This window comes from Nelumbo nucifera, chromosome 3 (genome assembly GCF_055504915.1).
Source record: "Nelumbo nucifera cultivar China Antique chromosome 3, China Antique-T2T, whole genome shotgun sequence".
In the NCBI taxonomy this organism is placed as follows: domain Eukaryota; kingdom Viridiplantae; phylum Streptophyta; class Magnoliopsida; order Proteales; family Nelumbonaceae; genus Nelumbo; species Nelumbo nucifera.
Window position 1 is genome coordinate 107,725,331 of NC_142651.1, and position 13,109 is coordinate 107,738,439.

Below are 13,109 nucleotides of genomic sequence, written 5' to 3' on the forward strand. Positions count from 1 at the left end.
GGACTTTCATTCCTAACAATTGTATGTGGTTGGTCCCAGGTTTCAGGGGTATTGGTTTCTGGAATGTGAAAGCCTTTTCAATATGGCTGCCATGTTTGGACCCTGAAATCCAAAACAAGGAAAAGCAAGTAGAATATATATATATATATATAGTAGGGTGGTCTAGGCAATTAGTCAATAATCAAATTGTAAGCTATCTGTTCTTCATCTGCAAGGAACAGAAAAAAGAGAAAATCGGAAAGAAGAAAGGGGAAGAAGAGAGACCGGGGGAAAGAGAAAGAGAGAGGGAGAGAGAGAGTGGGAGGACTTAAACGGAAATTCGCCACCGCTACAATAGCTACCACCGCTGTTGTTCGTGTATTGTAAGGTTTGGGAAGATGAACAGTGGTTTTCTCCCAATTAATAGTTATTACAAGGGTAGTATGGGGATTAACAAATACAGTAACGGTGGATTTCAACGGAAAGCTAACGGAAGGGGGTCTTTGTCTCACGGTCATAATATAGGGGGGTCTTTGTCGCAAAACAAAGTACAGAGGGGTCTTTGTCACAGACCCCATAGTACAGGGGGGTCTTTGTAATTTACCCTATTTTTAATCTCTAAGGCTGCATTTGGCATTCCTTATTTTAAGGACTTATCTCCTTTTTGAAGTTAAAATGCCCCTAGGAATATTGAGTTTTTAACTGCAAAAATGAGATAAGTCCTTAAAATAAGGAATGCCAAATGTGGCCTAAATCAATATATAAATTAACTTAGTCATGTATATATAATTAATATAGGTGTTTTTTTTTACTTCAATATAAACTAAATTAAAATAATTAATCAAGTTGCATTAATTAAATTGACCCATCTAATCTAATAGGGGCCTTGTATGATGTGTAGGATTTGTTAAACAAAATCTTAGTTGAAGGACCCTTGTGACATTTTTTTGGATTATGTAATTTTAGATGTACTTGTATTAACTTTTCTATTAATGCTTATTAATTTTTATTATGGTTAGATAAATAATTGTTTATTTTTATTGTTCTAAATTGAAATTAAGTGACTATTGATTTTTATTGGATAAATTTGTTTTCAACTTTACTAATTTTTATTACATTTTATTTATTCTCATTTATCTTATATGAAATTTAAATATAGGTACCGTGTACAAATAATAATTTCAGATTAAATGGCTAATTTAAAACATGTAATACAATATTACAGATATATACTTACTAATGCTTATTAACTTGTTTTAGTACTATTTATTAATACTTATTTTAATTTTCTTAATTTATCTTAGAATTACTTTATTATGACTAACTTTATGTGTTTGTATTATATATTATTAATTACCAATTTATTAAGTGTTATAATATTTCCCTTTTAGTTTTCCAAAACAAAAACTACTACTATTATATATCTATTTTTTGTATTAATTTAAAAGGGTTAGTTAATAGTTATGGCCTTACTTTCGTAAAAGTTGTGATTTGATTTTATTTACCAATAGGTAATGTTTTTAAAACCTACAAAAAAAAATTATTTTTTTGTTTGTGTGATGTATTAGTGGTTTAACCATTTGGGTTAAATAGGCCAGTTCGTGATGTTATAAATTGAATAGTAAAATATAAAAATAAAAAGATATAAAAATTAAAAAAAAATGTAGGAAAAACCGGGAATGTCTTTAATGTTATATATTTATCTTGTTAACTAAAAAAATAAGTAAGAATTATTGTTATTAATGATAAAAATGACTAAAAACAAAAAATAAATAAATTCCCAACATGTGACCCGTTATGTCAAATGAGTTTAATGGTTCAACCAGTAGGGTCCATTAGTTGAGAAAAGTTTTTTTAGGTGAAATGGTTGAGGGTAAAATGGGCTTAAAAATATGACTGATGACTGATCCACTAGTTCGGCTTCCCGGTTTGCCTATGGGTTGAAAACAATGGAAATAAGAACAAATCATCTTAGGAGGTGTTCTTAAAGTTTATTTTCATGGTAGAGAAATAATAAAAGGTCTGGAAGCTTCAATAATGCAGATTAAAATATATGAAACAATCTAAGGCATAATGGTCAAGATTGAATGAAAGCTTGGGGAAAAAAAATGGTTTTATCTTATCCACAATGTGTGAAGTGTGCTCACTAAACATAATAAAAATTTATAGAAGTCTTAGTGGGTTGGTTACAAGGTAATGAATACTTTTAAACAAAGGATATAGTTGCACTGAGCTTGGAGAAAGGTGGTTTAATCTTATCCCCACAATGAAGTCACCTAATTTCTAAATTCTAATTAATACTGTTTGTATATTTTGGAATCTCTTATCATGTAGGCTATTGATGAGGGATGTGAATCCTAAGGCCTTGTGGTAATATTCAGTGCTTTGTGTTTTTGTCAAAGGTGCAAAGTACATATATCATATAATACTTCTGTTTTAATACTTTTACTTTGGAAACCCTTTGAAGAAAACTTTTTTAAAAAAATACTCTTAAAAGTAAAAATAAATAATGCTATTTGGATACAACAAGATGCTCTTCACATGTGTATGTTATGTGGCATCCACATATGCCACCATGTAGCATATAACATCAGATGCCACATGGCATCTATATACTCATTTGCCATTATTTGCATTCAAATGCTATGCGGCATTCATATATGCATTCACATGGAACACACTTATTCTTATTTGTGTTCATATGTCACATGGCATATATATCATTGGTAATGTTCAAATGCCATGTGGCATACAATTGTCATTGTACACCTTCAAATGCCATATGGCATTTAAAAATACCACCATATGATATATACATGTCATTGGATAAGTTCAAATGCCATGTAACATCTATATATGCTGTCACATCACATGATACACACATGCCATATGGTAGAGTGTACAAGTATCACACATGTGATTGATGAACACATTTTAGAAAGTATAAAATATGTGAAAGGGCAAAATAACATGAAGTATCAAAATCCAACATCTGTATGTGCTGATCTTGAATTGACTAAAAGACCTTTGAATAATAGGGAATTTTGATGCTCGTTCATATACTTGTTTATTACTTATATATAACAAAAAATAATAGGAAATTAAATGTGAGTTCTGGACCATGATTTTTAAAACCAACCCGGAGACTGAACCGATCAGGGGTCCGGTTATCGGGTTGAACGGTTGGCCCGCTCTGATAAAAAAATTTAAAAAATTAAAAAAATAAAAATGGTCAAAACCGTTTGAACGGTTAAGTGACCAAAATCAATAGTTTTTGGTGAAAATCTGGTCTTGGGGAAAAACAGAACCGGTCACCTGATCGGTTCCTAGTTTTTCTGGTCTGACTGGTCCGGTTTTAAAAACCATGTCCTAGACCCAACCCGCCTACCCTACCTTCTCTACCCTTAGATGAAAGGAGGATAGAGTCGGATAGGATTTTGCATTTTCATGTATAAGAAGGAGAGTCTGAATTGGAAAAACCCAACCAGCTATAGATTGAGAGGTCTAAAGAGGTGAATAAGATCTAAAATTTACAAAACCCTCTCTTTGGCTTTGTATATTTTTGAGAGCCTATGCTCAATATTGTTTACATAAACTAACGTATCAAGAAAAGTCTGGTGGACAGTAGTGGCTATTAAACCTATACGACAAAATTTTGTCCTTCAAATTCAAATTCAAATTCAATGCCATTAATGATGATTCGAATTGAATCCATTTATAGTTGGATCAAATATGAATCTGTGCACCCACTCTCCTGAAAGTAATTTGAGGTGAAACAATGGAAAAAGACGAGTAAAAAGTAATAGCATCTATACGTACGGACTAGTGAATAATATGGTATTCGAAATGGTACTTATTGCTCGGTTTGTTTGCACAATAAATTTCTTTTGCACTAGTGTAAATGGATTAAGTGCAAATTCTGATTTACTTTTATTTTGGATTTGATTTTTTTTTTGATAAAAAGTAAAACATGAAGTAACCCACTCTATAAAAAAGAGAACGGAAGCAGGAAAAAATTTATTTGCCAATAAACTAGAAAGCAAAATAATGTGACCTCATTTTACAAAAGAGAACAAATAGAAAAAACAAGGTGGTGCAATTTTTTTTTTTTTGCATCAAGAATCAAGATAGGAGAAAGCAAAATGACGTGATCCACACTTTATATGAGAAAGAATCAAGATAAGAAAAACATTTTGCAAATTTCATATAAAGAATTAATCTCAAGTAGGAGGACTGAAACTGAGAAAGCAAAATTATTTGATTGATCCTCCATATGTGTGTGCGCGCACGCGCGCGATCTGAAGAAATCATTAAATAGGAACATCATTCCTAAGATTAAGGGGGTGTTTGTCAATGGAAATAGCACTGCAAACAAACAGAACTTTAGTTGCATAGTAATTTGGAGGACACTTCTTTATACTCTATTTATTTGGTTTAGAAGAAAAATTTCAAACCAATCACAGTGAGTTTGACGATGATGCTAGAAAGGCATGATACCATGAAAATATATAACCAATCAAGAACCATGAAAGTGATAACCAATCAGGTAGATTTTCATCAAAATTCACTTGGGGGTGGGGGTGGGTTTGTTCAAAGGCTTTCTAGTATTCGGCATTATAGATTTTCCCCCGATCTTGAGAATCATCTATCCATTGGAAAGCGTGTTATGAAGCAGTTTGTCAAAATTGGACTGAACCAGATTGTCAGACTAGAAAATCGGAAACCAGTAATTTGATTGGTTCTGTTTCACCCCCAAATCGATTTTTGGTAAAAAAAATCTGTTGATTTAGTCAATGAACCATTGACCCGGGCGATCGAACCGTCAAATTGTCAATCTGGGCAATGGTTTTGGCCGTTTTTGTTTTTTAATTTTTTATTTTATTTTATGTCAGAATGGGCCTTTTATTTGGACTGGACAGTCGGGCCGTTCAACCTAGGAACCGGTCCCCAGAACGATTCCTTATCCGATCCAGTTTTTAAAACCTTATTATGAAGAGTCAAAAATGTTTTATAATGAATGACAAAAATCACAAAATCTAATTAAAAACAAATCCATTATAAGTTACAACCACCTCCTTCATTAAACCAGTTGCACCTCCCAAAACTAACACCAGAAGAAGCAGAGGAGCTCCTCAAAACACTTACCTTGGGAGAAGTCCAAAAGGCAGTTTTTCAGATGCACCCTCACAAAGCCCTGGGTATAGATGGTTACACTAGCTTCTTCTATAAAAAATACTAGGACATTGTGGGCTTAGACATCCACAGGCTAGTTCAAGAACTCTTCAGTCTCAACATTGACCTAAAAAGCCTAAATGAAACCTCACTGGTCTTCATACCAAAAACCCCCAGGCCTAAGATTGTAGCCCATTAGCCTTTGCAATGTGGTCTACAAGATTCTCACTAAACCCCTAGCCAATCGGGTGCAACCCCTCATGGACAAATTCATTGCACCCAATTAGGCTGGCTTCATCAAAGGGAGACAGATCACAGATAATGTCATACTAGCAAAGGAAATTATAAGCTACATGCGCAAAAAGAAAAAAAGGCAAGAAGGGCTGGGTAGCAATTAAGGTGGATATGTCCAAAGCTTTTGATAGAATGGGGTGGAAGTTTATCACGGCTGTCCTGCAAGAAATGAACTTCCCAGATACCTAGTGTAAGATGATTTATAGATGCCTCTCATCCACCTCATACTCCATAAGCTTGAATGGAGGGCATTTTAGTCATTTTACCTCCAACCGAGGACTCAAGCAAGGCGACCCACTGTCACCATATTTATTCAACATAGGGATGCAGATCCTATCACAACTCCTTGAAGAAGAGCTCTGGAAAGGAACCTTTAGAGGGATACGAATAGCAAGACACTCACCCCTAATCTCACATTTATTATTTGCAGATGATTGTTTCATCTTCTGCCAAGCGGAAGCAAACCAGCTAAGAAAGTTAAGGGACATACTCCATCTATTTGAGGAATATTCAGGCCAGACCATCAATCCACAAAAATCAAGCATCTCCTTCAGCCCGAATATCCCTCGGCGACACCAAAGATGCCTTAGGCACATCCTAGGGATGAAACACATGGATTTGCGTGAAAAATACTTAGGGTCTAGGCTCTAGATAGGCCATCAGAAGACTAGCTCTTTCCAAGAAATAGAAGAAAGGATCAGAAGCAAAATGTCAAGCTGGAGAGCTCAACTTCTCTCACAAGCAGGGATAATTACCCTGGCCCAATCAGTTGCCTTTGCAGTCCCCGTATATTAAATGAGTGCACACATCCTCCCATCCAAACAACTCATAGGAATTGAAAGATCCATAAGACAATTTGTTTGGGGCCACGTACATCAAGACCGCTAACCGAGCCAAATTGCATGGACAAAAGTCACAAGACCTAAAATGAATGGAGGCCTGGGCTTGTGCAGACTCAGGGAAATGAACCAAACCCTCTTTGTAAAACAAATCTGGAGACTCCTCTTGAATCACTCCTCACTATGGGCTTAGGTCATCAAAGCCAAATATTTCAAAAACAAAAGCTTCTGGAAAGCCAAAATTTCGAATGGTGCATCATATTGGTGGAGACAGACACTCAAACTCAAAGAAAAACTCAAGCCTGAACTCACATGGCTGATAAAAAATGGAAGAGATATCTTTGCCTTCCACGACCCTTGGCTGACACCACTTGGAGGAGGCACCCCCAATGGGTTAAACCAGCTGAACATTGACAAGAGCAAGGTCAGAGTTTCAAACCTTATGAACCCTGATGGCACATGGAACACGTAGCTGATAAGTTCCCTGTTCTCAGAAAGAGAAAAGTCATACATCCTTCACTCTCTCCCCAATTGATCTTTATTACAGGATACTCTAATCTAGAAGTGCACTAAGACAGGAATCTTCACAGTCAAGTTAGCCTATAAAACTTTCACTAGCCTCTCTCCCTCCAACTCCACAGTACACAACATTTGGAAGGATATCTAGAGAATACAAACCCCGGAGAGAATCTGTTTCTTTATGTGGAGATTCTTATGGTAATCACTCCCCACAAGAACCACCCTTCAAAAGATGGGCATCCTTTATGCTTAAAATCTGAGGAATCATTTCAACATGTCCTCTTCGAATGTGATTTAACTCGAGCTATTTGGCTACATGCATAGGTAGGTATCAACCCTGACATAATGAAAAATAATTCCATGATCCAGTCAATCTTAGAGTGGAAGCAGCAACTCGGCATGGACAAAAGCACTCAACTTCAGCTTCTTGCGAAGATAGCCACCACCCTCTACTGCATCTGGGAAGCCAGGTGTAAACTTGTCTTTGAACAATGAACACCTCAACTGGACAAACTTCTCAACTGCATCACATCTTTAACCCCATCTCTTTCTCATTCACCACTGAATAAACTCATGAACCTAAAACCATGTTGTAATGTTGCCACAACCCTACCCCCTTTACCGAACCCTCCACCACACACAACTTACATCTTTACTGATGGATCCCATAGGAACTTACACGATGCATCGTATGGCTTTGTAATCCTTAACCATGAGAAATGTTTCCTTGCAGCCATAGGTAAGCTATGCAAGGTATGGAAGTCGATCCAAGTAGAATGGAGAGCAGTCTATGTATCCTTGATCTATCTAAACTCCCTCAACATCCAAAGAGTGCACGTTTTTTGTGATGTAGCAGCAGTTCTTTCCCAACTTGATCGCATGGAAGCCCCAAATGCCAACAGGGAAGACAATGGATATTTTGTTTTAATTGAACAACTGCTTAAACGGTTTGAATATTGTAATTTTCAGTATATAGCACGTACTTTGAACTTGGCCCACGTAATGGCTTATGAAGCATGTAAAAGCAAGGTATCTTTTGCGTTTTTTGATGCTCCTCCCACGTGGCTATCAAAACATTTTGCACCTATAGCCAGAGGGGATAGCGAACTCGTGCACATTCTTAAATAGTTTTTGAATGTATCCTTATTAAAAAAAAACTCAAGCTGTAGAGAATTGAGATCAAATATCTAGAAAATCATGATTTAACACTTTCACCTTGACGGAGAATAAGAGATCGGCTACACCAATTGTTGCTGCTTCTAATGTTTAAAAGGGAAAGCGGTGTAGCCGTGTAGGCCCTGTAGGGTTCCTTTTTTATTTTGGGCAAATTTCTTAAAGTACCCTTATGGTTTAAGAAATTGACTAATTCTATCCCTACTGTTTACGTATTAAAATACCTTTAAGTTTTCTTACAATTGTCTAAAACCTCCCTTGTCGTTAACTTTCAGTCACACTCCGTTCATATGTGATATCATATGATTGATATGTTTTTTAAAATTCCTAAAATACCCATTCACATTCTTTTTCTTCTCCTCCTCCTTGGGTTCTGGTCTCCTCTATCACAATTGAACCAAGGGTGGTGATTCCATTCTCATTTTCTCTCTATTTTTCTCTCATTTCATCCTTTCAATTTCTCTATTTCATTCTCTCTATTGATTCTCTTCCGTTCCCTTGTTTTTGTCGTTCAAACTAAATCACCACCATCGTAGCAACTTCCTAGGGTGGTGGTCCTCCTTTCACCATAGAAGCGTTTCTTTTTTGGTTTTCATATCATACAAAATCTCCTCCCTGAAACATCCAATTCCCTTGACTTCCCACAAAAACCCTAACTTTGTCGATCCAAATCCCTTTGGTTTCTTTGCTATCTTTAGCGAGATCAGGGAATACGATCCCAAACCCAACTTCTTCTATTCCTATGAGTTCTTCATCGACCACCCCGATTTCCCGCATCCCCGGTTCGTCCAATGAAATGATATGTTAAAGTCTGACATTCTCCCTATCCCTTTCCTTTTTCTACATTCGAAAGCATTGCAACAACAATGAGGTCCTGAAAGTGCTTTGCAACGAAGCCGGTTGGACCATCGAAGAAGACGTAGGGTATACCACTTACACCCTCACAACCAAGGCCCCACTTGGCGCGTCTTTTCGCATGGGCTGTCATCTTTTTAGAAGCCCAACAACCCGCATTTTGGTCTTTTCCCGTTTGGTTGGGAAAAGATCTAACCGCCGAAAGCCATAGCCCCGAAAAGATGCAAGAAGCTCATTTCGGGAAGCTCCAAATGGAGTTTTTCGCCTTTTTTTCAACTCATCTTCGTGCGGAAAGATGCGAGGATAGACGTGCCTTAACCAAGCGGTCATTAAGCTGTTAAGATCTTGATGCAAAAGCTCACATTGTCTTTTGATTGTCAGAGCTTCTAGAAGATCTTTCAAAAAATACTTGCCAAACGACCCTCAATTTTTTCTACCCACTACTCTCAACCAGTGGTATCTGATTTCACTCGATGTAGAAACCAGATGCATGTTAATGCCACATTTTGTGAGTGATTGATACTACTAGCTTGCGCCAGTTGGTTGTAGAGAAGATTTGTTATTTTTATGAACTTCCAACTCTGAAATTGAAGTTCATTATTCAATGATTGACCTATTGAAATCGGGTTAGCTTCTTTTCTCATCACTAAATCTGTTAACATACGCACAACTTCTTTTCAAAATGAGTTTAGTTTCCTCTTCTACTACCACACCCAAGTCCATTATTCAATGATTGACCTAGGGTAAGATAGTATTTTTTATATTTTCATTAACGAACGTTAATGATAAGGAAGGATTAGTCAATTGTCAATAGGGGTGTTCACAGTGGGCTTATTTTTGAAACGGAAGCGGGGTTACCGGGTTTTGGAAAACCGGTAACCAAAATTGAACATGAGCCAATTGTTTAACTAGTTGATTGGTTCAGTTAACCATTGGTTCGATTCGTCAATTTTTTATTATTTATAATATATATTATAAAAATATATAAATATATAATAAAACACCAGAGATATACATATATGTAATATTATAATATTTATAATATACATAATATATATAAATATGTATACTGGTCGGTTCGGTTAACTGTCGGTTGGTTAACCAAAACCGAATTAATCGATTTAGTTAACCGAATTTTTGATTCAGTTTCGGTCGGTTCAATTTTTCGATTTTTCTTGCTCACCCTAATTGTCAAAAAATTTAAGGGTACTTTAAGACAATATGTAAACGGTAAGGGTAGAGATAGTCAATTTCCTAAACTATAGGGGTACTTTAAGAAATTTGCCCTTTTAGTTTTTGCTTGGTTTCTTCACTTTTAAGCAAACTTTTTAACCCACTATTGACTCAGATGGTTGAACCATTCAAACCGTTACCCGATCGACTTTTTGGGTTCGATTCTCATAAAACCTGGTATCTTCGTAAAAACCATTGATAAGTCAGCGAACCGGATAACCCGGACTGTTGAACCATCAAACCAGCGACCCCCCTTCTCTTTTTACATTTTTTAGGTTTAAAAAATTGTAAAATCCCCCAAAAGTCCTAAGTCAAGCCCCCTTCTCTTTTTACATTTTCTATCACTTTCTCTGTTCTAGATCTAGGGTTTATGCAAGATTTAGAATAGGAGAGGACGAACTCATGAAGAGGACGGACGATTGAAGAAGATCGACGAAATCTGATCTCTAGTCACCGATGACGCATAAATGCCATCCTCATTCCTCACATTTGGGCTACACTATTGGCTATTCTTATCTGTTTAGGCGACACTAGAATGTTGAGTTTGGGGCTTTGGTGAAACTAGTTTGGGTGGCGCAACATCATAGGCTTCACAGCTTGTTTCTTGCTCGCGAGCGACGACTGTATCAACTATCAAACCTCCATAATCAGAGTTTAGAGTGACGATTGTGTATCAACTATCATAGGCTTGCTGGCGAGCGACACAACATCACAGGTATATAATATATAATTTTTTAATAATTTAATTATGACATCACCAGATTGAACCATTCAAAACGCCAGTCAAACCAGTGACACGTGACCCAATGGGAAAACCGGGTCAACCTCTGGGTTGATTTTAAAAATATTGCTTTTAATTCCTTTCCTTCTATTCAATTCATTCTCAAGAACATGGTTAATTCTATTTGTTCAATAATATCGTGGAGTGTATGCCCTTTCAATGGTAGGTCCAGGCCCGTAAGTTATAATAGATTATAGATCTAATCTTGAAATGGTTAATTCTGTTTGTTCATGAATATCATGGGCCGTATATCCTTTCAATGGCAAGCCCAAGTCTAGGCCCTTTTTTTTTTTAACTAAAAGGAAATATTATAACATGGTAAAATCCACAAAGTTCTTCAAGAACCCATGGGCCACGGGGGGTAATCTGATTTAAAGTTTCTGCCTTCTGCGCTTAAAACTTTGTAATAATATTAATACATTGATCTTAATCTTGAAACAGAAAATAAACGAATGATTCAAGGAATAGGTATTCTATCCCATTCATTCTCAATAGCATATGGATAATTCGAATTGTTATTGAATTTCCTGGGTGGTAAGTCATTTCGATGGTAGACCCATATAAGTTGTAATGGATATAATCTTGAAACAGAAAATGATTGAATGATTCATGAAATCGGGTGTTCTCCAATGTGAATAATTTTCTTATTGCAAGTTTAAAAAACAAGGTTTTTGTTGTAGGTGGAGCCATGAAAATTACATGTGGTGGTATGGTCCTAATGAAGGGAGAAAATGCAAGGGTTTGTATTATCTGGTTAAGAGTATAGTGGTTCCCAAGACCTCGATGGGATGTTGGAAACAGAATGCGCAAGGTAGTGTGGCCACATCTTTTGCAGATAGATTGGAGACAAGTGCTACAAGTTTCCAATGTATAGATGATGGTGAGAGGAAGATTCCTGTTGGAAGAGATGAATGATTGAGGTCCCTCTTTGAAATTAACTAGGATTGTTAGCTTAAGTACAGTTACAGGTACATCGGCCATTTTGTTTGAATCAGGTGAAGTCAGGACCGAATGGTTCAGGTTATGTGTAGCTGGTGATGTTTTACAAGTCCAATGGAGGTTTGCGGTAATTGAAAACAGGTGGAGGCACAACCAGTATATCTCTAATGTGGTTGAAAAATAAGCCACAGTGGAGATTGTTGGGGTCGTGCCTTATTTTACAACTGCTGGATTAATTTTAATTTAACGGTTGGTGTGGTCCCTCTTTAGGTTAAAGAGATTTTACATATAAAAGCTTTCTTTTGTATGTTGGGTTTAGGCTTTTTTGGAGAGAAGATGTGAGAGAAAAATACAAAGTGCTCTTCGGGCTGAGAGGAAAGGGAGAACGGGTGTATAAGGGTTAATGGTTGGTTTGGGCTACAAGCCATAAGGTACTTATATTGTTTCTCAGTTTTCTTTCATAGTGAGAAACAAGTTTTGTCTTTCCCGTGGACGTAGATAGTAAGGCTGGACTACGTAAATCTTTGTATTCTTTGTGGTGCTTGATTTTATTTGTCTTTGCTTGGATTTCATCATTTTTGCTTCTATTAGATTTCTCGTGGTTGTTATTTCAAACACCTTGTGATTTTATACTGTGGGTGGTTATTGTGAGGCCCCCAACAATTAGTTCTTTGTTATATATTTGCTTTTTATTTTCCAAAACTGAAACAAATAAAAAAATATATTTTTGAATTTTTAGTTTAGAAAACATGTTTTCATCTTGTTACTAATATCATGTTCCATGAATCATATAGTGTTTATACTAAAAAATTTATTTTTATTTTAAAATGCATTATTTTGATGATTTAAAAAAGCATATATTTCAGACAAACCTAATTCATTTTTGTAAATAAAAAACACAGTTAAAAAACATGCTTGATAATATAACAATTTCAAAATAAAGAAAAACAAATAAAACACATTCTTTTAGAGAAAATTACATTCATGTTATTGAACACCCCCAAGTCATGAAATGATATTCTGCTATTTAAGTCCCATAAATTGAGAAGAATCCAATTGTGTTGATTAGTTTCAACCGAAAGATAAAGAGTGAAATTGTTCCCTTCTTATCTGATTAGAGATCAATATTTTCAACCCATCATTGAACTAGTTGGTTGAATTGTTCAAACCGACATCCAATTAAGAATCCGATAGATGGTTAGGAGTGAATTTTTCAAATGGGTTTCTCTTTTACATTAAGTATGTTATTTTGTCACGACCTTGTACATTATTCATAATATCATTGCCATTTATCAGATCTCAGCACCAAATAAGCATTTACTCCA